The sequence below is a fragment of the Rhinolophus ferrumequinum genome, chromosome 11, assembly GCF_004115265.2.
Source record: "Rhinolophus ferrumequinum isolate MPI-CBG mRhiFer1 chromosome 11, mRhiFer1_v1.p, whole genome shotgun sequence".
Lineage (NCBI taxonomy): Eukaryota > Metazoa > Chordata > Mammalia > Chiroptera > Rhinolophidae > Rhinolophus > Rhinolophus ferrumequinum.
The window spans coordinates 9,280,653-9,307,377 of record NC_046294.1 but is presented as its reverse complement, the minus strand read 5'-3'; the positions used below and the strand labels follow the sequence as shown (position 1 = coordinate 9,307,377).

At 58.1% G+C, this 26,725-nt stretch overlaps 1 protein-coding gene across 1 annotated transcript in view; it reads left to right on the top strand.

Moving 5' to 3' along the window:
* The first annotated feature begins 1,644 nt into the window (after positions 1 to 1,644).
* Positions 1,645 to 26,725, top strand: part of DAGLA (diacylglycerol lipase alpha) — a 55,985-nt gene continuing 30,904 nt past the window's right edge. Inside the window, exon 1 of the mRNA XM_033121100.1 lies at positions 1,645 to 2,189. The gene's annotated coding sequence lies outside the window, so the exon portion shown is untranslated. The remainder of the gene's footprint in view (positions 2,190 to 26,725) is intronic.

Sequence of the window (26,725 nt, the reverse complement as noted above, 5' to 3'; positions counted from 1 at the left end):
TTCCTTAAAGCTGGAGTGTTGTCCAGTGCATTTGGAGCTAGAAAACTTGAGTTCTAATCTTGGCTGTGTAACCTTGAGCAGGTGACTTTACCTTTCAGAATCATGTGAAAAGGTGGTCAGAGAGGGTGAAAGGAGATGGTGCACATGGAAATCCTTTGTAAACAGTGAAAGGCTGTGCAAAGGTCAGGGATTCTCATCAGGTAAAGAGCCCAGGGTGGGAGGTGGGAGGAAATGGAGGCATGGAATGTGATTAGGGAGGAAGACAGCCGGAAGGTCGAGGGCCTGTCGTAGGGAATTAGAGGCCCTGAATGGAAAGGCTCCTGGTTGGGAAAAGTGGGATCTGTTGACAGTGTGAGTCAGCTGCTGAGCTGGAACCAGGTCCCAGGTCTCCCGAGGACGGTCCCGAGTGTGGCCACAGCGACCGTGGAGTCCTGCGGGAGTGGCCTGAGCAAGAGGCCCATTGCTCAGCTGCAGACATGCCTTTTGAGGTCCACGCGGGGCTGGGAGGTGTCTGTGACTGACACATCTGGGGTACCTGTGTGGGAGGGAGGCTTGGAAGTGTGTGTGTTTTCTCCTGAGAATTTCCTTTGGCTCTGGGTTCTGAGGATGGCGTGGGGAGCAGTCACATTGGCGTCTTTGAGGCTGTGGCCAAAGGAAAGCAAAGTGGGTCAGAGCCACCAGCGTGGACTTGGGGCCGTGTGGTCCAGTGAGGGAGGCTGAGGCTGGATGGCAGGAGGACTGGGCGACCACAGGGATGCCCTCACACACGTGGGCAAGGAGAAGGGCGGTGGGCACCCTCAAAGGGGCCCTTCGAGGGCAGACAGGTGTGGCATGAATTCCCCAGATTATCTCTCCCAACATGGGCGGGCCCACTGCCATCTGCAGGACCTTCCAGGGGGGAAGATGAGGGTGACTGCAAATTGCTGTGCTTGCTGCCACTGGGGGCCTAGTTCCTGACAACCGGCTGCAGGGTCTAAATTACAGACCCGCACAGCTAGGAGGCTTTGCCCTGGAAGGCCTGTTTCTGTCAAATCCATTCTCGAGCATTCCATGTGAGTGTCTGCCTTAGCCAGTGACCCATTTTAAAAGCTTGCTCCCAAAGCAAAAAGTTCTTGCCCCGTGTCCAGGCTGCAGGGTCCAGCCACGTGGGCAGAAGGAGGTCATGGCCCTGCCAGGTCCTGGTTGGTAAATTGACCTTTCCATGCTATGGAAACTGCCCTGCCCAGCGGCGGCCACCTGGACACCGCCTGGCATCGCAAGCGCTTCCTTGGCCGTTTGTTTCCCAGGTCCATTGGAGGGGCAGCCGAGGCCTGTCCCACACACTCCCGGCAGCACTTTTTCTGCCACCCCAGGAGTTGCCAGCACTTCAATTCCGGCTTGGAAAGCCCTCCTAAGTGCAAGTCCTTTAAGAGGAAGCTTCAGGCCTCCCTGTTGTGAATGTGTAGCATTCATGTCCCCTAGGGTCACCCTCCACACCTCCGCCTGTTTGTTCTGATGTGTGGCTCAGCCTTACAGTGCGGGGCTCCAGGAGCCGCTTGCAGCCACGCCTTGCCATCTGATTGGGGTGCTGGGACTCTGCACAGCAGAGCTGGGTGACGGCTGGGGCGGATCCGAGAGGAGGCGCTGGCCTCTGGTCCCCAGAAGCAGAACTGAGCTTTCTTCCGAGTCCGCGAGTCCTTGAGGTCGGAGGCAGCAGGGAGGCCAGCCGGGTCACTCCCGCTTGTCATTGTGCAGATGCTGATTTTGAGCAGATTTCAGCTGCCGCAGGGGCTCCTACCATAGGAGTGGACGTTAAGGGCAAATGGCTCTGAGCTGAGATTTTTTTTTTTCAACTCTGGTCCTCAATCCTATTCCTATTTCTTTGTCCATGTTTCTCCAAAAGTTGCTTAACTCAGCTCCTGGCAACCTTTCCTTCCTCAACTCATAAATCATGGTGCCCAGCTGCTCTGCTTCGGGGGTGCCAGGGAATTGGGCATCTGTGGACAGAGGCTTCTGGACCAGAGCTGAGAGCCCCAGACGAGCCGGCCACGGCTGAAGGCACAGCCTGTCGGTAGAAGCCGCTCCTCCACCCAGCCCTTCTTCCTGGGACCAGAGCGGGGACCTCAGGGTTTAATCGCCGTTTGGCCCAGAGCTCCACCTGAGTTCAATTTCGTACTGGAATAGCTTTACATTACACTCTGGTGGAAAAGGCAAGTAGCGCTGGGGGAAATATCAATGAGCGTGTGGTCAGAGGAAGATAAATCTTTTAGAACCGCCAGCCCAGGACATGGCAGGATGTGGTTACTTCCCCAGTGGGCAAGGCTGAAAACTGTTTATCTTGATTTTCTGTTCTCCTTTGAGATACCAACTTTGGCTGGGCTGGAACGGGCAGGGGTGTATGTGTGTAGGCCAGGAAGACCCAGGAAACTGCCTGACCCGGGGCACCTCTTGGCTGCTGAGGAAGGGGGTCTAGGAAGCTGGCGACGTGGAGGGGTGCGCTGTGGCCACTTGGTAGGAATGCCCAAGTCCTCCACAAGAGGATGGCTGACATGAGCTGGGTCTGGGGCTGTCACTGCCACAGGGCTGCCCAGGGATTACACGTGTGTGAAGCCGCGTGTGCCCATAAGTGTCTCTGTGGGAAGTGAGGGCTGAGGGGGTGTGGAGTGCCTGGCGGAGTGGGAACTTGTGGGCTTCTGTGTCTGGCTGGCCTGGTGTCAGTGGGTGTGTGGAGCGGGGCGTTCCTGGGCTCGGAGAAGCAGAGAGAACAGTGGGAGCACAGGGGGAGGCCGCCTTCCAGCTCTGAAGGGGTGGGAGGGCAGATTTAACATCTCCTGTTGTGATTCTTACAAGAGGAGCCTTTCTGCTTTCTCAGTATTCCTTAGAAGGAAGCCCAGGCCGGTGGTGTGGCTCTCAGAACACCCGTGCGTGTTCACACGTGCCTGCTTCCACGCACCTTCTCGAGCCCACCTGGAATTCAGCTGGGGACAGGCCCCCCACCCCCACCCCGGTGACAGAAGATAGCATTATAGCCCACGGCCATTCCAATTTGGGACTCTGGAGTCAGACCCAGATCTGAATCCTGGTACCTTTCGATACCTCCGTTTTCTTATCTGTAAGATGGGGACAGTAAAACCTCCCACCAGGTGGTTTTAAGAATTCCACGAGCTAATAATTCCTGGTGAGTGGAGAGATCGTGGTGAAAGCAAGACACTCAGCAAGTGTTGTTGCTCTTGCAGTCAAAATCTTTTCCCTAGAAAGGCAGTTACGTTATGATCTGCACACATTCGCAGGGAAGATGTGATAGGTCGTGTCCCTTTTCTTGATAAGGAGAAGTTAGCTCCACCCTTCCCTTGGCATGGATGGAATCTTGCATATCTGTCAACGGAATCATACACAAGAATAATATTTTGGCTCCTGGGAACTGTTTGCACTCAGATTCAGTGGATAGTTATTTCTTGAGCACCTACAGAGGGTTGGTGTCAGTGAGGCACGTGATGATGAGTTGATCACTCCAGAGCAGATAAGGTGTAGATTCTGCCATCCAGGTGTTCAAAATGTATGGAGAAGATGCAAGATGGACATAAAGGTCTGTGCTGCCGTTTCAAGAGGCGGAGCCACCAAAGGTCAAAGGAGGTTGAATGATTTGAATGAGGGAGATCAGGGGAGACTTGGGTGGGATGGCATTTGCCCTGGGCCATCCAGGTGATTACAGAGGAAATGGCAGCAACAGGGGATGTGTCTGGGGAGGTGAGGCGCTGACTGCTTGTGCTCTGGCTTGAGTGTCAGGTGCACAGGTGCACAAAATGCAAGCAATGTAAGCTAAGGCTGAAAAAGTGAGTGGGGGCTGGGTCCCCGAGAGCCACGGCTGCAGAGCCGAAGGTTTGGTCTGTGTAGAACATGGGCAAGTCCCTGAAGTGTTCCCAGTGAGAGAGTGGGGGCCGGCGCCCCCAGGCAGAGACATCCGGCTGCAGGTGCCAGAGAGGACAGGGGGACAGCAGTGGGGAGGCCATCTGGGGGTTAGGGCAGGTGCCAGGGGCGGAGGGCTTGAAGTGGCTGCCCTGGGGAGGCCAAGGGAGAGACCAGCAGGGCCTGGAGGTAAGGCCGGAATTGGAGCAGGGCCTCGGAGTCCAGCCTGGGATGCGTTTCCCACACTTGACTTTGAGCTGCTTTGACTCCGGGTACCAGGCCAGGAATGTGAGCGGAGGCTTTCAGGGATCCCCATGAGGCTGTTCACACTGCCCGCAAGGCTGTTCTCATCCCCGGGGGCCCACCGAGGGGGTTCCAATGTTCCTAACACTTATTTCCAGGCATTTGATCATTTCCTCACCAAATTACCCCTTGAAATTTCGCCTGCCTGAGTTCAGCCCAGGAGGTTACTATTCTGGGAAGTTTCATCAAAACCCTTTCAGCATTTGAAAGTTCTCTGAGCTGGGGGTGGCTGGCAGGGGAGGAGGGCTGGTCTCCACCTGTGTTTTGGGAGCTGCTCCTGAGGACCAGTTCCTAGAGCACCTGGAAATGATCCCAGCCACAGAGCCTGCAGGGCGGGTGGGGGAGGGTGGCACAGGGCCATGTAAGGTGAGGCATTCATCCCAAAGAGGCCCCTTGTTGTTGCCTCTCCTGAAGCCATTTAATTAATTTATGATTGATGTTCCTGGACTTACTTGAGGTTAATTTATTATTGATGCCCCTTCGTTCTATACTCCACCCTGCACCTCCCAGCACATGGCTGCTCCTGCGGGGCAGGCCACGCGGCGGGGTCAGCTGTGTGGGGCTGCACCTCTGGCCCTCCCCCGTCCTCACCCCCCAGGACAGAGCCCTGCACTTGGCATGTGTCAAACCCTTTCAGGTTTGGGGGCCTGGGTAGGCCCCAGGGTGTCTATCTCCAGAGCCTTTGCTCAGCCACAAATAACAGTAATAATAACAATAGTTTCCTTTTTGTGAATGCAGAGGAACTAAACCCCTCCGCACAGTGTATAGGATCTCATTTACTCCTTGCAACGGGCACTCCCTCTGCTCCCCAACCCTCCAACCCCTGTCTGACAGGAGGCTCAGAAAGGTTGAATTACCTGCCCAAGGACACCACAAGTAGGCGGGAGCTGGGGTTTAAACCGGGAGCCTTTGCTTGCAACCCAAGCCCACCTCTGCTTCACCCAGCCCCCCACAGCACACCTCTCCCATGACGCCTTTCTTCATGCTGCACCGAACCCCAGGACTGTCCTATCTCACATTATCAGGGGGCGTAGCACCGGTGCCCCCCCCCCAGAGTGTGTGTGTGGTTAAATGGTGGCCTCTTCCCCTCCCTAATCCGTCAACGAAGACTAACAATAACGGCAAAATAGCACTTGTGAGCACCGGTGCCCGGGGCCGTGCCAAGCGCGTCTCATGTGTCAGCTCATCGAATCCTCACAGCCACCCCAAGTGGCAGGCGCTGTTAACCCATTTTATAGATCAGGTTTAGGATCGTGCTCTAGGCGCTCAGCTAGTAGGTGGCAGGGCCAGGATTTGGAGCCCAGCGGCCTTGAGAATGAGGGCGCTTATCTGATTCTTCGGTGATTCCCTTCTTTCTCCATCGCTTTGGCCTGAGTGTTCATCAGATATCTGTGTGTTTATCCGCTGGCTCATCCCCTTTCACCTGTCCGGCCTGAACTGTTAGCCTGCGTTGGGCCCCCTCCTTTGCTGTGGGGCCCAGGAGTGCCCACTCACACGGGATGATCCTCGTAGGGAGACAGCAGGCATAGGAGGGTGCCCGGCCTGGATTCTGCCCCTGGCTCTGCTGGGCAACTTCTGACGAGTCACTAGGCCTTTCTGAGCCTCAGTTGCCCCATTTGTATAAGAGCAACAGTGGTATTTCTTTTCTCTTCTTCTCTGACTATCCCCATGCTCAAAGGTGTGCTAATTGAGGGTTAGAATTGCTTGTGTATGTGATTCAAGAGCTGGCATGAAGGCCAGGAAGGCTTAAGGCCAGGCACAAAAACCCAAGCCTGGGCATCTGCACCCACCCTCTGAACTGCCCGGACGGCCTGGTGAATTCTGTGGTTTGCTAGCTGGCGAGGATTTGCTTGCGGACTGTGTTGGACGAAGAGCGGGGCAGGAGCTTCCTAGAGTGGGTGCCGGGCCCCAGTCTGCTGTCCTGGTTGGCTGAGCCGTGTCTGGGTCCTTGGAGGCTATCCCTGCTGCCCTGGGGCCTTGGGGTGTGTGGAAGTGCAAGGGGCTTCTGGGGTTCTGGGCCCCACCCCTCTCACCTCCCACATGCCTGCACAGCCTAACTAGGTCAATTCAGGCTGTGTTAGCTGAGGAAAGATAGTTCACCAAGCAGCCGCCGGGACCTCCCCTCATCCCTCAAAATACATAGAAAGCCTGGTGAAGAGGTGAGCCCTGCGTCTGTTGTTCCGGAAAGCGGGGAGACTGTGAGCCTCTCGATGGCAGGGTTCCCAGGGCGTTGGCTAGGAATCCTCTGCTTTCTCATTAGCTTTACTCCGAGCACGTTTCCTCATGGGGCTGGGCCCGGAGAGCATGATGTGTGGCTGCCAGGGTGCCCCCAGGGCCCTGAAGAAGAGGGCAGAGGCTTCAGACTGTGGGTTGGGGTGAGGTATGCCTGGCATTGCTGTTGGAAATCTGTGGCCCGGCTGCTGGGACGTTTTGTTTCACTTCCCAAGTTTCCGCCTTCTGCAGGCGGGGATTACATCAGGCTCCCCTGGCACGCCCTTTAGCCAACTCCCACTTCATCCAAGCTCCTACACTGCCCGGACAGCTGTCCCGCTGCCGTTTCTGGGCCACCCTAGGCCCAGTGGCTGGGGGGGTGGGGACTGTCCCAGCCTTTGCGGTGTCAGCGCAGGGCCCGGTCATCCCCAGTGCGCTACCTGCAGTCAGCACCTGCCCACATCACCCACTCAGGACGGCCTGTTTCCAAGACCATGCCACATTCGAGTCCCTGTGATCATCTGCTTCTGATTCATTCTCTCCCTCTTTAAAGTCAGCATAGCATAGGCCTGCAAACATGGATTAGAACGTAAAGACGGAGCGTCATTGGCATCCACTACTACTTGGGCAAGTCACTTAACCTCTCGGAGCCTCAGTTTCCTCATCTCTAAAATGGGGGATCTAATGGAATATAGCACACTAGGCTGCTGTTGGGATCACGTGAGACACCACCTTGGAAGTTCTGCTCAGTGCCAAGAACAACACAGGTTCTCAGTAAATGTGACCTGCTATTTTGTTGTTTATTACCGGGATTATTTCTCTGGACAGTTTTCTTTCAGCCCCAGGCAGGTGCTAAACTAAGAGGACGCTCCCTTTCCTGAGGCTGTGTCCCCTCCTAGCCAGGCTGCGGGCAGGCTGACCCCTGGCTTCCTTCACTCCTGTCGCACTGTCCCTCTGGCGTCTTATCCTGTCCCACCCCACCCCTCTGAGGCTGGCCCCCAGCCCCCCAGCTCCTTTTGGTTCCTGTCCTACTTTGGTTTCCTTCCCTTTGGCACCTCTTCCATCCGGCTGCCTTTTCTTTGTCTACCTTTTCCTTCCCTGAGGCCTTTGGGGGAAGCCAGTGTCTTTCCTCAGAGCCGCTCTGACCCTCTCGTGCCAAGCAGCAGCCCCTCGGCCCTCCGCCCCTCCAGGCCCCTCCAGCTCCCTTGACTGTGAGTCAGACTGTGCATCACCAGAGTGGGGTCAGGACTTGTCACCGCCAGGAACATTGGCATCCTGGACAAATCCAGAGACCCTCCTGTCGTGTCCTCTGTAGCCCTGGGAGCCTGTCATTCAGGGCAGCGTCTCCGGTGACTGTAGAAACACTTGGGCCAGCCAGCGCTTCCAAGGGGGGCCTGGCTGGAGGCCTCTTCTGTGCAGTCCACAAAGCCCCAACTGAGGTCTAGTCACAACGCATCCTTCTCGGTTCCAGGACATGCAGAAGAGAAGGCCAGAGTCAACCCCAGTGTCCCAGAGCCAGAAAAAACAGACACATGTGGAGTCTCTTTCCTCTTTGGATGTCAAGGAATTTTTCTCAAGAGGTTGTTTTGGTTTCATACCTGTGAAAAGAAGTTGGTCTTCCTCTGACACCTTCCCTCAGACTGGGACCAGACTGAGCAGCAGAGAATAAAATAGTTTTGCCACTCGTAATCTCCCGTCCACTTGTTCTCGGGGAGTGTATCGAGCATGGACTGGCTGCTAGACTTATTGTCTGGAACTAGGAATAATAAGAGAGAAGTTACCACCTGGTCCTCAGGGAGTTCCCGGGTTAGTGACTGACATGTAGCAGACAGTTTACAATGTAACAACAGCGACAATAGCGGACACTTGCCAGTGTGTCCTCCCTGCCAGGCACCTTCTAAGGGCTGTATGTGTAGTAACTGATTTCATGCGAAGGATAGTGACAGTGGCCATTTAGTGGCCACTCACCTGGCTCTAGGCTCTGTGCTCAGGGCAATGCCCACCCACCTCTAGGAAGGACGCATTTGTGTTTTATAGCAGAGGGACACGTCAGGACCTCAGCTTCCTTGGAGATCTGAAGGAACCTGCTAAAGGTCATATATTTGCAGCGGGCAGGCGGGTCCCAGGACTGGCCCCTGCTCTGGGGGTATTCCTTCTTGTTCCCCCACCTTGGGGACCCTGCAAGCCACGGAAGAAGAGGTTCCTACAAAAGGAAGGCCCCCTTTGACCACCTGTTGCTGAGAGGATCAGCCCCCCGTCCCCCCCCAGGGAATCTGTCATTCCCTACGTGTAGGTCCGTCTGTGGCTTATGGCCACCTCCTCAGACCCTGCACCTCGCAGGCAGCTTTCAAGCGCACACTGGATTGTTCTTCCCACCCCATGGGTCCCCGCCAGTAATGCTGAGCTCTCGCAGATTGTAGTCCTTGCTGGCAGACTGCTCTACAGTGTACTTTAGTAGATGGCTAATGGAGAGCCTGTTCTCTGGAGCCGCCTTCTCCGTTTCTTGGCCCCTTTAGAGAGCCTGACCCCCTCCCTTCCCCAGGTGAACCCCATTCAGCAGGCTTCCGGCAGCGGTAACTAAGCCGGGCACTCAGCCCACCATCTGCTCAGTACTTTATAAAAGTTTAACCATAATGGAATAATGAACTCCCATCATAAAGCAGCTGGAGCAGTGCATCCTGGGATGTATAAATTATAGGAGCCCTCTGAAGTTGTAATTGCAAATGGCAGCAACTGGAAGGTTGAAAGAGGCCGGCCTTGTTGGGCTGAGCACAGCTATTCTCTGCTTCCTTTCAAAAGGCACACAGAACTGAGTCTGGCTGCGAAAAAAGAATGTCCTCAGACCAAACTGAGCTCCTGGTTCCTCTGCTCCAGTTCCCGCTTCCTGCCCCCCAACCGTGTCTGCAGAGCCTGCAGGCTTTGGAGGCGGGATCCCCACCCAGGCCCTGTGCTCTGGCTCCGAGCAGCAGGAGCAGCAGACGACTGGGCCAGGAGGGAAAGAGCACAGGCGTGGTGGACACAGCGAGCAGGGTAGGTTCCGGGTGCCCCGTTTCCCAGGAGAACGTCAGAGCATTGGGCCTGCCTCCCTGTCTGAGGTCGCAGCTCAGAGCCACCTGGAGGAGTGATTTCAGGAGTGACTGGGAAACCGCAGGAGGTATTGTGATGGGGGCGTCTGAGCCCGTCCAGCTGGCTTCCTGTGGCAGCTTCTGCTGGCACCGGTGAGACCTTAACCAGGTCCTTTAACCTCTCAGCTGCACTTCCCACCTGTGTAATCAGAGGGCTCACTGACCTGCCTCTGAGGCGTGCTGGGAGTGTGACATGGGATGACGGGCGTCAGGGATTCAGCATAGTGCTTCCTTAACGGGGAGACGGATCACCCGGGAACTTGCCCTTACAGGTTCCCGTTCAGGCTGGAGGGGGACCCAGATCAGCTCCTAGTGACCCGGCTCACAGGCCACACCTCAGGTGGCCAGGGCTTAGCATTTGAGCCATAGGAAGTACTTACTAAGTGCTGGCTGTGATTTTCTGTCCTGGTAAAGTGCCCATCAGGTGCACTGCCCACACCTGCCCACGGTGTCTACATGGCTTTAGTTTAGCACTCCAGAGTATGGCCCATTCACCAGCAGTGTCACCTGAGAACAGGTTAAATACGTAGAATCTCAGTGTCTCCTCCTTCCCACTCCAAAGCAGAGTCTCTGGGAGTGGAACCCAGGAATCTGCAGCAGAACCAGCTCTGAGACACTACTTCTGCTCACTCAGGTAGGAGAAGCCCTGCTGGGGTTTGACCTCTGGGGCAAGGCTTTTCTGAGTGTATCCCCAGCATTAGGATTTCCTGGGGTTGGCCCGGGTGGGGCTCGCTCAGAATGTAGGGTCCTGGGCCCTCTTGGTCCAACCCATCCAGAATTTGTGGGTGGTGCCTAGGAATCTGCATTTTCCATCTCCTCACTGCCTATTTAAGTGTAAGCACTGGGAGTCATCACTGCCTGAGAGCTGAGCGCCCCTCTCCACCCCCCTTGTGCATAAAGCTTTGCCTTTATGGGGGAAAGCCAGTGCTAGATGGGCATCAGGAGCCCCAAGCTCCATCATGGTCTATCTGGGGGCCCCCGAGTTGCTGGGATTTTCTCGGTGAGAAGAGGGAAATAGCCTAATGGCCACCAGTGGGGAACCATTCGAATAAACTCACGTACACCATGCACGTGGGCTATTCTCTCCAATAATGAGGGAAGATTGGGCTGGAAAAAATGTTCAATGAAAAGAAATGTTTTACTTTCTCGAGCTCAGTGAAATAGAGCGGTAGGTGAAAAATACTCCCATATTTGGACAGAAGGAAAAGACTAGACAGATGTTGATAGTTAATAATTTTCCTAGACGGATCACAGGCGTTTTCCGTTTTCTTTCCTTTTCTCTCTTTTTTCTTTTGGTTTCTATTTTCTATAGAGAACATGTGTTTTGTAATAAGAAGAAAGAAGTAGGCACAGGTGACATGTCTGGTCCAGGGTCCTCAGCTCACAGGTGCAGTGGCAGTCCTCGACTCCCAGGGTCCTCTCACTCGACCTGCCTGCTGGGGTGACCTTCGCCACCATCCCCTCACCTCCGGGCTCTGCCTATGGTTCCCCAGTCCCCCAGAGGAAGTGGGAGAAAGAGTTCCACGCTGTTTCCCCCACTTCCTCTCTGCTTTGAGTCTTCCCTGGCGATGGCGAGGGTACCTACCTCCTCCACTTTGCACAAGAGAAAGAGTAGGCAGGAGAGAGCAGAGGCCATGCGAAGCCCCCCGCCCAGCTTGCAAGGCTCTGCGGCAGACTTCAGTTGTCATCAGGGTGTCACCGAGGCGCCTAAACCTAAGTCTCCAGAGTCTAGGCATGTAAGATGTGCTCAGGAAGTCATGGCTGAATGAATGAGGCTCTGGAATACGGCCAAGGATAGGGCAGGGGCCCATAGCTGTGTGACCTTTGCATATCAGTGTACCTCTCTGAGTTTAGGCTCTTCATCTCTTAGATTCAGGGAGTCAGAGAGGCTTGAACTCTGATTCCCCTGGGCCCTTCCACTCTAGTCCATGGGGAGTTACATACCTTCCCGCTTTGTCCCTTTGCCTGTTTTCTCAGCTTGTATGTGCTGTCCAAGAGGACCCCCCTGTCTGTTCCAGCTGCCAGGGAGAGTGCGTACAGAAGCAGCTGTCAGGGCAAGGCCCTCCAGGCCAGGGCGAAGGAGGAGCAGGAGGAAGGAGACCCCGGTGCAGGGAGAGGAGAGGAGGCCACCAATAGCAGAGGCTGCTTGGTGTGATATTGGCCTCCTGTGAACTCTGCACTGCCTGCGGTCCGGTGTCTTCTTTTCATCTTCTGCCTGGAGCTGCCTTTATCCCCGTGCTCCGTGCCGGATTTGTGGCCGAGACCCCGTGTCCATCAGGCCCCCAGCCATCCTGAGTCTCCAGCCCTTGGAGCTGCATTTTCCGATGAGTAGCTCATTGCGGAAGTAGGGTGGGAGAGATCCATTGAAGCCATTTGTTTTAGAGCCATTTTCCGTAAACCCATGGGATTTGTGTGGTCACGTCTTTCAGTCTTGTTTCAAAGAAATAGATGGGTTTCTGGATCTCTCCCAGTACCAACTTTCCTGCCTGAACCATGGAGAGGAGAAGATCAAAGCTGGGGGCTGGGGCTACCTGAACTTGAGCTTCCGTCTCCCCTGCCCATGGAGGGGCTCTGGAGACCTGCCCGGTAACACCACGCATGTGTCTGCTGTGATGCCAGAAAAGCAGCCTGACAGCCCTCTGTCCACTCACGAGTGTGTTTTCCCTGGCCCACGGAGTCCACAGAAACCAGCTTTGCGAGCAACCTAGAGACAGGAGTTGGGAGGTAGTGATGGTGCTTAGCACAGAGCTCCGTGACAGCAGAGGTGAGGGGGGCGGGCCTCTGTGCTGGCTGGGGACCAGGCCCGTGTGCAAGGTGCGTTTGCCCCCAGGGTTCTGAGAGGCTTTTGTGTAGGAGTGAGAGGAGAGAGAGGAAAAGAGCGAGTGAGGGCTGGCCCAGTGGCTCAGGCTGTTGGAGTGCCACCCTCCTAATGCCGAGGTCACCGGTCGATTCCACATGGGCCAGTTGAGCTGCACCCTTACAGCTAAGATTGTGAACAATGGCTCTCCCTGGAGCTGGGCTGCCGTGAGTAGCCGGAGGTTGGCATGAGCTGCCGCGGGCTACTGTGTGCTGTGGCGGGCTACTGTGTGCTGACGCAGGCTGCTGGTGCCACTGTGAGTGGTCGGCAGCCAGCGTGAGTGGCCGAAGCAGGCACGAGCTGCCGTGAGCTGCTGTGAGAGGCCGACTGACGACTGGCGACTGACCCCCTCAGCTGTGGGGAGCGCAAGCCTCATCACACCAGCCTGGGCCAGGGAGCTGTGTCCTACACAACCAGACTGAGAACGATCTCGCTTGAACTAGAGTGGGCGGGGCGGGGGGAGGTGGAAGAAAAGGGGGGAGGAAAAAAAAAGAAAGGCAAAGAGCAAGTGAGTGAGCCTTGCTTTTCCCTGCCTTTCTGCTCGTGGGGAATTCCTGCTCAGGCCGTCCATGCCCCCCAGGAAGCCTTCTCTGTCTCCTCCGGCTGAGCAGCTGTCACTGCTACGGGTCCCCAGCATCGTAGCTCTGTACTCGCTGGCCTGAGTGTGGGTTTCATCGCTATTCTGCACCATCAAGTTTATAAAGGCCTTAAGATCCTCCTTGAGGCCCCGTTGAGCACGTCTGAAGCCTCAGCTGGAACTTCCACACCCGGGTCTGCTCTTCCCCCATCCCCATCTTGGAGCACACCTGAGGCAGTGGGTGGGATGTGCTCCACCCACAACATCACCCTTCCCTCACTCTCCTCACCCACACTGAGAAGGTTGCCCTACCTGGGCAGGAGTCAGGCTGCAAGGGAATGGAGTAATGGGGTGGGTGGCATTCAACAGTGGCACTGGCTGGAATGTCCCATGAGACAGACCAGCTGACAGCTGCCACAGGCAGGTTCTCGCAAGCCCCCTCCTCTGCACCCTCAGACAGCCGGCAGCAATGAAGTGGCCCCTAACCGGTCTGGCGGGTTTGTGGGGACCTGGCTGGGTTTCTCGAGGGACAGGATGTCCTGCTGGGAGGAGCCTTTGTCCCTGTCTTTTCTGTCCCCCTTTCAAGCTTTCAGGCCTGTCCTCTCCTAGCCTTCCTCTTTACCCCTCTTCTCTCCTCCCTGGGAGGACCATGACCCAGCCCTTCCTGGGGTCCAGAGCAGCATGTAGTGGGGGTTCCTGGGCAGAGACAGAGGTCATGGGTCCCACAGCCTCCCCCATGAGACCCTAGGGGTACTGAGGCCTTGGGAAGCAGGGCACTCAATGGCTGGGGTGACAGGCACCAGGCAGGAGCTGGCAGGGCTCTCGCATCATTCTCCCAGCTCCTCCCCCACTGACAAGGATAAGGGACCAGAGGCCCAAAGAGGCCACCGAAGCGGGGCTCAGGCCCGGCCCGCAGGTTCCCGTAGGGCTCCTCCCACACCCTCACCAGGCTTCCCTCTCAGAGAGCAGGAAATGGGTGTCGGGGAGCCTGGGTGTTCCTCTCACCCTGTGCTGGGAGGGGCTGGGTGCCCCACGCCCGTAGGTGTCAGCGGAACTGTCACCCAGTGGTGGGTGCCGGTGCGGGGATTCCCCTGGCTGACTCACCCCGGCCTGGCTGTGGCTCAGCCGAGGCAGGAGTTGTCTGTGAAGGTGTCTGGGTGGCAACAGCAACTCACATGGAGAGAGTCGCAGGAACACAGAAGGGAGCTGAGGGGACCCAGGCTGGCTGTGGACAGGTCCCCGCGGAGCTCTCATCTCCTCCCCCTGCCTTGACCCCAGCTCTCCGTCCAGCATAGCACATCCACTTCCCAACATGGGAGGAGCAGGTTGCCCTCCAGGGTCCTGAGCACAGCAGGGCTGCACCCTGCCTCCCTGAGAGATCCCCCTCCCCCACCCAAGGCGAAATGCCTTCCCTCTAGAGAACAGAGAAGCCATTGATTCCCTGATCCACAGACAGGGCGAACCAGTGGGGGACTGAGAGGCAGGAAGTGGGGCCAGCACAGTGACCCAGCCAGGGGCCAAGGACCCCTGGAGAAAGGGAAGACTGTAGGCTCTGCCCCTGAAGAATGCGCACACGTCTGTGTGCAGTGTGGGGGCCTGGAGCATGTCTTGGGCCCTCCAGGCCCCAGGCACTCATGCTGCCCTCAGCTGAGCAGGCAGCAGCGTAGAGGTGTCCCAGTTACGGTGTGTGGGGGTGCTGGGGGAGGATCAGCAGACAGAAATGTGGAGTGTGCTCTTGAGCAGGCCTGTGGAGGCGGCAACAGCAGAGGCGCGTGGGGTGAGCTGGGTTGGGGGCTGGTGGTACAGCTCTGGGTGATCGCCCCAGAGCCCCTGCCTTCCTATTGCCAATGGGAGGGAGAGTTGTCCCCTGACTCCTCCAGGCTGGAATAGCAGGGACTGGCAGCCCCTGGGGTCCAGACTGCCAGGGCTGAAGTTCAGGGGTGACATTTGGGACCGTGGCGCAGCTTGATCTTGGCGGGCTAACTTCTTAGCCCCCTGCCAACCCTCCTGGCCTGGTAAGGAGTGCAGCAGTTTCTGTTGGCTGGGTGCCATGGGGCATCCAGTGTCTCTGATGAGTGCACGTCTAGTCCGTCTAGTCCGTTGGCCACACTGATCCCACTATGAGTAGGCGTAGGGCAGGGCAGCTGGGGAAGGAATGTGACCCACGAGCCCAGCCTTCTAAGTGACAGGGTTGGGGGCACAGCCAAGAGGGCAGGGGTCTCCCTACCAGGCTCTCAGCTTGGCGCACTGCTGCGATCAGGAGCCCTAAGGCTAACTGGCTGCAGCCTGAGCTGGCAGCATGAACGGCATGGAGTGGGGGGAGGGAGTGGCCCTGAAGGCGGGGCCAGCACTCCTCAGCCCTCCAGGGGCAGCTGTCTTTAAAGGACAGAGCACAGCCCTGCATAGGAGCCTTGGAGGTCCCAGGAGCCAGGCTTGGGGCCAGGGTTCCGGGTTCTGCTCCCAGCCTGCTGCTACCTCAGTGTGGCCTGGGGCAGGTCTCTGCGTTCTTGGCTTTTACCTTCTACCCTAAAATGAGCATGTGTGACTCAGGGGCCCAGAAGGTTCCTTCCCACCTGGATGTTATCCTCTTGTTTATTAAGCCCCCAGCTTGAGAGAACAAAGGAGGGCCCAGGAGGGCCCAGGACCTTCGCCTGATGGGCCTAGGTGTGGCCAGCTGCAGTGAGGGGCAAAGCAGGGGTCCCCTCTTGGACTCTCCATTTTCCCCACTCTCCTCCCTGGGGTGATGGGGTAAAGGGAGATAAGGCCAGAAGTTCCCAATACAGGGCCTTCTGGCAGGTATTTGGTTGCCTTTATTATCATTGTGTTTGAAATATTGTCATCAATATTGTGGAGTCGGCTTCCCAGAGCCTGCAGGGGGCTCCCTGGAAGACGCCATGTAGCTCGTGTCCTAAGCTGGCATCCTGATGCTAGGCCTGCCTGAGAAGCGGGAGGTCAGAGGGGGGCACAGAGGGTGTGGGTGGGCAGGAGGGGCTCTGACACCTCTGAGGTTTGGCTGAGCCGTCGGCTCCCATCTGCAGAGGGGCGGCCCCCCCCTCCATGAGTTGGCTGGGAGACCTCAGAGCTGAGGAGTGCGTGTTCTCCAAACATCTTGTTCACAGCAGATGGCAGCCACAACTCCCTTTCTCCCTGCAGTTCCGGTTGCACTTCCCTTCCCTTTGCTCACCCCTCCTGTTAACTTTGGTTTCTGCTGTGGGAGATGGGGCGGCAGCCGGCAAGCCCCCAAAGCTGCCTCTGAATGGTGACGCTTGGTGCTCAGATTGTGAACAGTTTGTGAAGGAGAGGAGACCTCGATCCCCACCTGCCTTGTCCCGTTAGCTCAGTCCTGCCCAGTTCCCGCATGTGTCTGAGTCTCTTTGGCCAAACGGGCTGGCAGCAGCCTGATCTCAGAGGAGCAAGGGAGCTGGTCTCAGAGCCTGGTTTGACTTTTCTTGAGCACCTGCTGGGCACCAGACGCTGTACTGGCTGCCAAGGACACGGGCAGAGGGTGCAGCTTTGCCCACCAGGAGCTCCCAGCCTAGTGGGGAACCAGGGTACCCGGGGCAGGAATGAAGGGGCACTGATCTGGTCTGCCTCGGGGTTGACAGGCTTCTGGAGGCTTCACAGAGGAGGAGGTGTTGACGCTGAGCCCTGGAAGGCTGAGGAGTTCCCAGGAGAGAAAGGTTGGAAAAGGTTTTCTATGCAAAGAGAACAGCCTATGCAAAGGCACTGAGGCATGAAGAGCTCTGAGCCACGGAGCACTCGACTGTGGTGAACAGTGGAGCAGATAAAGGCCGAGCTGCTTCATCAGCATGTGCAGTTCAACCCCAGGGTGGTCTGCCAGGAAGAGGCAGCACTCCTCTGGCGGCTTGTAGAGAAGCGTCAGCCTGAAGCAGAAGCCCTGGCTGGGGGCCCGTAGTGGCACAGGCCTTTCGCAGCTGGGGGCATTCTGGGGCCTTGCTCATGGCTGCCTTGGGTTTGGGGCCCAAGCAGCCCCTGCTGGTGCAGCCACAGGTCTGAAGTGTCCCCCAGGGCCGAGGCCAGAGACCACAGAGCCGCTGAGTGGGCGTGTCCTCGGAGGGTGTGGTGTCCGGACTGCCACTGGGCTGCCCCTCTTCTGTGACCTGCCCTGGCTCCAGCCACATCCGTGCGGCACTGGGCAGAGCATCCATGTGTTGAGACCGTCGCCCGTGGCAACCTGCGCTAAGTGTTCCCACAAAGGCTTCGTCCCGTCTAACCCTCACACGGCTGTGCACCTGGGCAGCCCTGGCCCCAAGATCCCGGGACTTGCTCAGTCACCCAGCCAGGATGTGGCCGAGCAGAGGCTTCAGGCCCAGGTTGGCCGGCCTCCCCAGCCAGCATGCCTCCTGCCGGGTTATGTCCCCTGTCCCCTAGAAAAGCTCATTGCAGGGTGGCGGGATGGCCCCCAAGCCTCCGAAGCCCAGCTCCCTGAGGACTTGTCCCTGCCCGTTCTCCCCTTCTCGTAGACAGGCTCCTCCGGGATGGGAGGAAGCCCGTCATTCACCCTGGGGATCCCAGTGGCAGCTGCAGCCAGTGCTACCCTGAGTAGTTGAGTGCTGTCCTGTAGGGCAGTGGCCCGGCAGAGTGGTGGCCCACAGTGTTTGCTTTTCCCAGTTTGCTGTTCTGCTTACACCTGGCTCACTGTTTGCCCAAGGACCTGCCCTTCAGGAAGGTGGGTGGGGCTGGGCGAGGGGGGGTGGGCAGGTAGTCCACTGCTTCTGGGCTTCCAGCTCTTCTGCATAGCTGGGGAGGGCTGCACTGCCCATCAGTGCCACACCCTGTGGTCCCCAGTGCTGCCCCAGCAGGGCCCAGCCTCGCCCACGCAGAGCATGTGACTTTGCAGTGCTGGGCCTGGCATGCCTGGCGTGCCAGGGCAGCAGGGGCAGCAGCAGTTGGATGGTTGGCAAGGAGCAGGAGAGTCCCCAGGGCCCTTGTGTTGGGCACTGACCCTGGGGCGTGGGGGCGAGGGGCGGCATCGTTGGGCCTTCTGTGCGGCCAGGGAATGGGGAGCACATGGCCCAAGCCAGGAGCGTCCTGCACAGGCTCATCTGCCCGCTTCTTTCCTGGACCTGTCATGGCCCCGACCCTCCCTCCCAGCAAGGAGAGCTTGCCTGTCAACCAATCCTGCCCTGCCCTGCCCCCCCTTTCAGAAGAATCAGCCCGAGGAACGTGACCATTTCCTCTCTGGCCTCTCCACCTGCCCTCCTGAGAATGGCCTTCCAGCGTCCCCTCCCTGGTCTGATAGCCGTCTGCTGCGTGGGCAGTCACTGACCAGGGAATGTGCTGGTGGCTGCTTGAGGCCACGGACCTGGTCCTCAGGGCTGATGGGAACGGATTAAGTACACAGGTCGGCCTGGAGTCTCAGGGAAGAGGGAGCCCTTCCTCCCCCACAGCTGGAACCTCCAGGAGAAGCCTGCCTCCGCTGGGAGGGAGCCGGCGCCTCCCTCCCTGCAGCCCCGCTGTGGCCAGCCTCTCCGAGTAACTCTGGTCCTGTGAGGGTGAAGAATCTCCTTCAAGGGGGCCACGCTGTTTTGCACTGTGTTCTTTAGCAAACCCACTGCTCTGTTTCATGGTGTCTCCACCACTTGGTACCTGTCAAATAAGCTGCAAGGATGAGCGAATGTCCCCAAGTGGTGGTGCTATGCCCTCCGTGGGCAAAGAGCCCTGTAAACAGAGGGCAGCCTGGAGAGCATTGTCGCTCAGGCTTGGAGCAGCCTTCCCAAGTGTGCGCGGCTGCAGGAGTTGCCTGGTCACTGCAATGCTGGCCTGTGGGGAGCCGGCCATGTGCTGGGGAAGCAACCTGGACCAGTGAGGTAGCCTCTGGCTCCTGGCGGTGGGGAGCCCAGGTCCCGCCACCACCTGAGCCGGGAACAGGACAGACGGAAAGAAGGAGCCGGCTGGTCTCCTGCGGGCTGGGACTTGTTCGAGTCACTGTGGCCACCAGTCCCCACAGCTCTGTCTCCTGCTGCTCAGGGGCTAGTTCCGGCCTGGGACAGACAGGGAGTCTACAAGCCTGCACAGTGCTGCAACCAGCCCCATCCTCAGGCCTTTGGCCCCACAACTCTCCTCCCCTGCAGCAATGATGAGCCCCTGCTAAGTGCTCAGCTGTCATTCCTCACAATGACGCAGTGAGGCTGGTGCCCAGTGCCCTCGCAGTCTCCGTGTACAGGTAAGGAAACTGATTTGTGTCGTACTTGAACCAGCGTCCTCAGGTGTTATTTATCCCCTTTACAGGAGTTGGGGCTCCCAGAGGTTGCGACTTGTCTGCACCTATTAGTGGCGAAGCCTGGTGCCACGCCTCATGCATTCCCGCCCATCCCCGTGATAAACTGAGGTGCTAATGAGTGAGCAGGTTCATTCATAATTGCTCCCACCTTGGGTCTCTTGGGACTTTTTTCTCTGAGGAGCTCTGAGCGCTTCCCAGCCATGCTCTCCGGCGTCCTCCCGAGGCCCAGAGGAGCTGAGAGGAGGCCCTGGGCAGAGGGGGGCAGAAGGGCCGGTAGGGAGCGGGCCATAGGTCTAGAAACCAGCCCCTCACCATCTGGCCCTTCCTTGGCCCTCTGCCCAGGTGGGGGAGATACCGGGGCGGGGGCCCGCCTCTCGGTGCCGCCTGCTCTCCTCTGATCCCCATTGTGCAGGTGGGAGCCAGGAGGCGGAGGGAAGCTGGGAGGATCCGGATGAGGCCCCGTGGGGCGGCGATGTGGAAGCCCAGGGCTCTGTCTTTAAGGGAAGTCATGATATTGCCGAGGCCGAGGCCGTTCGAAGTGCTTCCCTTCCACTGAGACGCCTGCCTTGTATCTTGTTTGTTCTCACATTCCTAGGAAGTTGGCAGAGAGCACATCAGGGTCCCTGGGAGAGAAGACCTGGAGGACAGGCCCTTTCCCGAGCCCCCCACCCCCTTCCCCAGCGGCCCAGGAGGCAGTGACTGTTCCTGCCTCCATTGTCTGGAGACCAGCCAAGGCTTAGGGACTCCCTGAGGTCACGGGCAAGTCAGAGGGAGGTCACAAGTTGTTTCTGACTGGCTTCACAAGTTGGTGCCCTTAAAACTCTGGGCAGTTCCCTGCCCATCAACCTCCCAGGGTGGCTGTGAGGTGGTGGTGTCAGTATTTCTGAGTCTTCATGGTATTATATTCCTTCCTGAGGCAGAGATTGAAGACCTTTGGAAAGCATGCATTCAGGGCGATAAAAAAGTGAATCCTAAGGAGCTGGATGTCCAAGCCCCTGGCTTTCAGATGAAGACACGGAGGCCCTGATGGGAAGTCATTTCCCCACGTCCTGCCTTTTCTTCTCGCCGACAGCTGGGCTGTGGGCCTGGCTGGGCCGCCCTCGCAGCCCAGGCTGCACACTGGGTGCCACAGGGAGCTCTGGGCCTGGGAGAGTGGCGAGTGCCTAGCTGCACCCCGAGGGCATAGCCCTATGTACTCTCCCCCTGAAGGGGCTCCCTCCCTCCAGCAGTGCACTTTGCAGAGGTGGACGTAAGTCACCCATGCACAGACGCACAGGGCCGCTGGTGCATGGGGCCGGGAGGTGAGAGGGGCAGGCTTGTGGGTGCTGGGGAGCTGCTCAGGCCGCAGGGCCGCCCTGGATAAGTGGTCACGGTTCTGGCTCTGCTGCCTGACGTGTCACCTCAGGCAAATCAGCCAACTCCCCCTTCCCGCCACAGGTTCTGCCTCAGTGAAGTGAAGAAGCCCCACTTCTTCCCTGCCTCACCCACAGCATGGTGGTCAGGCGCCAGTAAAGGCCGGCATGTGCTGGTTGCTGCAGGAGAGCCGTGCTGGCTCGAGCTTGGGTCGGGCACGCGGCCCGTGGATATGTGGGAAGAGCCAGGCCAGGAGTCAGGAGCACAGGCTGTGCTCAGACCTGGCTCCTCCTCAGGCAGCAGGGACTTGGTGGGCTCCTGCCACCTACAGGCCCTTTGCTGGGTGCTGGGGACACAGCAGGGAAGTAGACGGACCCTGGGAACCACACCCTTCCGGCAGGGATAGTAAACACACTGGCAAACAAACATGTCAGAGAGGGTTAGATTCTAGAAAGTGTGGAGAGGAAAACACAGTAGAAAAATGTGATGGAGAGGGGCTGGGGGACCTGAGATCCAGCAGGCAGGTCAGAGGAGCCACGTTTGAGGCAGGAACCAGACAGGAGAGAGCCAGCCACACAGAGATTGGGGGTGGGGGCCATGTCCAGGCGAGGGGAGGCCTGAGGGTGTGGGTGCTGAGAGAGGACTCGCTGGGCTGCTGAGGAAGAAAGTGCGGAGGGTGATAAGCCAGGGCAGCGTGGGAGATGAGGCAGGCCGGCCGGCAGAAGGGGAGCGTGTTCTAAGTGTGATGAGCTCTGTGGAATGACTAGAAATCAGGAAGCGGGTGGGGGTGACCAGCAGACAGACCTCCTCTGCCTGAGCTCCATCCCTTCCTGTGTGGCTTTGCATCAGCTCTCAGATCTTGTCCGCCCACCCGGGTTAAGGTTCCCTCCGTGTGGTCATATTCATAGTCAGAGCCAGGGGGCAGGAAGCGTAAGGAGTTGGATGTTCAGGGAAATGCCTCCAGCCTCAAGCTTGTGAGGGGGACCCCTCAGTTGTGGGAGCAGAGCCTGAACAAGAGTATATGGCACTGATGCCCTGGCGTGCTGCGCCCCCAAGGGCAGGACTGGGCTGAACTGAAACTCTGGGAGGCACTTGGCTGTGGGGGTGGGCAGACTGCCCTGCTCCTCTGTTCTCGTGGCGTTCCTCCAGGATGGGGAACCAGCGCGCTGTCCATCCTGTCCTGCCTACAGAAAGAGCCAGAGCAGGAAGAGCTCCAGGGGCGGAATGGCTCCTGACGTCTCAGGGCACCAGGGCAGACGCCAGTGCTGGCCCCTCTGCCGGTCCAGTTGCATGGGCCACAAGGCTGGGACGTCATTGACAGCACGCTGTCCCTTACTTCGTCATCCCATCTGTCACCATTGTCTGCTGAATCTCAGTCTGGGCCCCCACTGCTCTCCCCCTACTGCCGGCCTTGGCCTGTAGTTTCCCACTGCTCTCGAGATAAAGCTCAGACTCCGGGGCCCCACCAGCCTTTCCACCTTTGCCCTCCTCCTGCGCCTGCCGGCTGGTCTGGTCTTTGCTCCACCCTCCGTGGTCCTCACTCATGGGCCCTCATGCTGAGTGGTGTCCTCCACATGGTTCCCTTACTGCCCTCTCCTTGTGGCCTCTTTCCTCCTGCTTATCCTTCAGGTCTGAGCCCCGGCTCCCTGTTCTTCAGGCAGCTGCCCCTCACCTCCCTGCTCAGGCTCTGATGGGACCCCCCGCCTGCCGAGCACATGTCACAGAACTTTTCATTGTGGTCTGTGAGGATTAGCTTGAAGCCTCGCTTTCCTTCCAGTCTGTAGGCTCTGTGACGGCGGCCCCATGTCTTTTATGTATTGCTGCGGCCCTGGCGCATAGTTGGCTGTCTGATTATTTGTTGGATGGATGGAGAATGGCTGCATGCGTGGAATTAATTTTAACTAGACGTCACCTGTATTCATACCACCTCGTGCCCACCCCGGAAGCTGTTTCCAGCCCTTTGTCCTTTCAGATCCTGGCCCTCCCCTAAGCTGGGGAGCCACAACCAAGCCCTGGCCATGTGTGAAGGTTGGTGTCCTCACACTGCCAGGCCCAGGGCCACTTCCTGTCCTGTGCTCCCGGGTCAGACCAGCCTGGGCCTTGGAGCCTGGGCCGACCTGGGTCTCTCAAGGAGGGAAGGACTCACTCCAAAGCGCGCTACTGACTGGAAGAATGAACAGCTGCCAAACATTCTCACTGGGCCCCTGTCGAAGTAGAGTGTGTCCCAGGGAAGCTTCCAGGGTGATGACATGTTTGGAAACCAGGTTGAATCTCAGAGGGACCGTGGGACTGAGGAGGTGGGGGGGGGAGGTGCATCAAGTGGCTTTGCAGCATCCCCCCTGAGCTTGGGGTGGGTGGTCTGGGCCAAGCCAGTGGCCCTGGGCTGTGTCTCCTCTGCAGGTTGGCCAGGCCTTTGCTCTTCAGGGCTCCGGCGTGCTCAGCACTTGCCTTGAAGCTGGTAGATGTGCCAGTCGTCAGAGACTCAGGGTTTGGAAGCCGCAGCTTTCTCTCTCAGTGCTGCGATTTTCCTGGCGAAGGCCCAGCTGGGTCAGGTGGGCTTACACGCTGCAAGGATCTTCTGGTCAGGCAGGCTCTGGCTAACAGTGGCAGGGAGGGAGCACCCAGGAGGCCCCGGAACCCACAGTTCTAGGACGCCTCCTGCAACATCAGGAGGCAGGAGTGGTATTTATGGCAGCCAGCGGCCACCGAGGATGGAGAAGTCAGCGGAGCTATGGCGCAGGCTGTCCCCCTCAGGTCCCCTAGCCCTCGCTCTGTCCCTCACCGCCACCCCCACTCCAGAGCCTGCCTGGGACCAGCAGTGAAGGGCTGGGCCTGCAGAGAGAGCAGGTGCTGTCACGCTGCCTCTGCAAGCCTCGGAGGACACCAGGTGCCACTTTCTGCCTGGCAGGAGCCTCTGCCTCAGCCAGTCTGGCCAGGACCTTGTCTGTCCCCTCGGCCCCAGGTGGGCATCCCATTAGCACTCAGTGCCTGGCCCTGCTGGCCTGTCTCAGTGGCGCTGTCAGATCTTGTTGAAAGGTTCATACCCTGGAGTCGCCAGCAGCTTTGCCGACCTCCCTGGGGCCAGCAGGGGTCAGTGAAAGGTCTGCCTCATGCCTGCTACTAGCAGACACTTAATGGGGCCACAGGCACCTGTCCCAGGTTGACTGTGAGGAGGCCCCCCAAATGCCCGTTACCTCCCTGCTGTGTCCTGGTTAGGTGGTAGTAGAATGCCACTCAGGGCTGGAGGACAGCAGTCCCAGCCCGTTGTCACCAGGGCTGTGCTGGACATGTGGCCTCAGCTCTACCTCCTGCCACACCCAAGGAGCTGGCCAGGAAGCAGAGGCCACAGAAGTGGCAGTGTGACAAGGCTGGGGCCCCAAGCCATGAGGGTGAGTCCTCTGGGAAGGAAAATGATGCCAAACTTGAGTCCCAGGTCAAGCCTTTACCTACCCAGATGCAAAGCAGGTCGCTGGGTCCTGCCCAGGCATGAATAGGCAGAAGGCTGGCATTTATCAGGGGCCTGACAGGATTGACCTCATCGTGGAGGCCCGGGCTCCCCTCCTGGGTTTCCCCCATTCCCAGTCTCTGCTCCCAGAGCCTCTGGGTCCACCCCCCCACTCCGGCTGGGGAAGAAGCAGTGGGGGGCGGCGGGGAGGCTGAGGCTTTCTCCTTGGGGGTCTCCATGTGACGGAGAAGGTGAGGCCGGTGCTCCAGGAGTCTGCAGGAGGCTGGGCTGATAGACCAGGGCTGGGGCTTCCCCAGGGAGCAGCCCTGAAGTGAGCGGGGTATCTGGAGAGGAGGAAGCCCCCGCAGGTGGGAGGCGTAGCTGGCAGCAGGAAGTGGCTTGCCTATGACAGAGGTGGGAGGGCGATGGTTGGTGGAGAGCTTACAGGTAGTGGCTGGGGGTTTCCATCTCGTGTAAAGGGCGTTCGGGAGCCATAATATGCTTTAGAGGAGGGGATTTACTTAATTAAAAGTGTAAACTGTGTGTGTGTGTAGCTGAAGCTTCCGAGCACCCCCTCTGTGCCAGACTCTGCTCTCAGCACTTTACAACTTGGAACTCACTCTGTCCTCATAGCAGCCCCGTGACGGAAGTGCTGTCACCACCACCCTGTTTTACCGACGAGGAAGCAGTAGTTGATTCGTCCTGGGTAGTAGCCTCTGCATTGTACTTGGAACGTCGTGTGGCTCAGTGGACATCTGAACAGAGAGGCACTAGGACAGAAGCTGGGTCTGCACTGTCCACCCAGCGGCACAGGGCCTCTGAGCCTCCCTGTGTGCACTTGTGCTGCGGTCCAGCTTTGTCCCGCCCGGGGAGATGGGTTGGAGTAGGGTGGTGTGAGGGACAGAGAGTCAGCCATGGCCCCGGTCTCTGAGCTCCTGGCTTAGGGTTTTCTGTGACCCCTTTTGTCCTCATGGCTCAGGCCAGGGCGGGAGACATGAGTGATGGTCAAACTAGCTTGGGCTGTTGCCCAGAGCCCCAAGGTCCTGTCCTCAGTCAACTTGAACTGAAACAGCGAGTGGAACTCTAAAAGTCAAGGCCAGATGGACCCAAGAGGTCATTCTGCCAGTGCCTCGCAAACATTTTTAAGCACTGAAACTGTTTAGTTCAAACACAGTGTTATAAACAACCCCAATGTGTAAATGCTAAAAGCTTCTCCGACTGACCACCTGCTGTTATGACCCCAGCCTGCTATGACCACGTCTCCTCATCTGGGGGTGCCTGAGGGTTCCCAGAAACCCCCTTTGAGGAGCACTGATATCTCTTCATTGGGCGCAGGAGAGGAGGGCCGCAGAGAGGGGGGCCTGGGCTCACGTGCCCACCTCCACCTGTGCTCTGTTGGGGCAGGGGATGTTGGCCCTTTCTGCCACATACGGGGACTCTGCGGACCTCCTCCCCTGGGAAAGAGCTCCTGTTACGCAGTCACTCGATCCCTACCTGCTTCTGCGATGCCCAGGGAATGGTTGAAGTGAAACCCAATAGCCCAAGATGCAGGCCTGTGCCCTAGATGGCCACGCTGCCCAGGGAGGTGGCCCCTCTGTGGATCTGTGGCCCATGCAGCCTCCCGGAGCCTGGGAGGCATTTCCCCCAGTGCAGGCCAGACCCCGAGGCCCGGCCCATATCGTGAAGAGGCGCGACAGGATCTTGGTGGCACAGGGTACGCTGGGCGTGTGGGTGGGGCTTCCAGAGGGGAGGTGTCAGGCTAGATGTGCCGCTTAGTGTCCTCATTAACGGCCTCATTGGGGGGCCCCTAATGAAGTGGAAGGTGCTAATTCCTCCAGGAGGTGTTGCCAGCACTTGGGCCTGGGAGTCTCTTCTGGGGAAGCTTTGAGAAGCCGCCAGAGCACTGACGATTTACCACCTGGTGGGGGGCTCCCAGCAAGTGGGTCACAGAAGAGAAGAGGCCCTGGGGTAGGCTGGGGGTGGGCAGTGGGGTGGGGTGGGGTTTAGGATGCTGGAACGGGCAGATGGGCATGAGCAGTGAGCCACTGCTCCTCGGGCATTGAGCTGGGATGGGGCCTGTGATAGACACCCTGAATCTCAGACACGGCGTGACGTGGGGCATTCCAGCAGGGCACAAGTGTGGCCTTGGGCTGAACTCCATCGTCCAGGCTGACCTGTGGGAAGGTGATTCCCACCTCACTGGCTCGTTGTGGAATAGGGAGGCAGGGCCAGCAAAGCCCCAGCCTGGGCAGATGGGCTCCTAGGAGATGACGCCGTCCCTGCCTAAGAAGATAGATCAGGTCATCCCTGCCTGAGCAGGAGTGGGTCAGCCTGGTCACCACGGATACAGAGAAGGGCCTTTCTGTTTGGGAAGGTTGACGTAGATCGCAGAGAGATTGTCACCCCACCACAGCTTGGGGGCAGTGAGGAAAAGATCTGAGCATCTCAGGAGAGATGATTGATAAATAATATTGATGGCAACTGATACTTCCTATGAGGCGAGTGTTTAATGTGCATTATTTCATTTACTTCTCATGACTCCCTATGAAGCAGGTACCTTTATTATCCCATTTTGCAGATGAGGAAACCGAGGCTCAGAGAAGCGAAGGTCACAGACAACTAGAAGTGATGGAACCAAGATTCAAACCCAAAGCTGCCCCACTCCAGGGCCTAGGAAAGGCAGCAGTGGGCTCACAGGATGGCCACCACCTTCAGGTCTGCATGT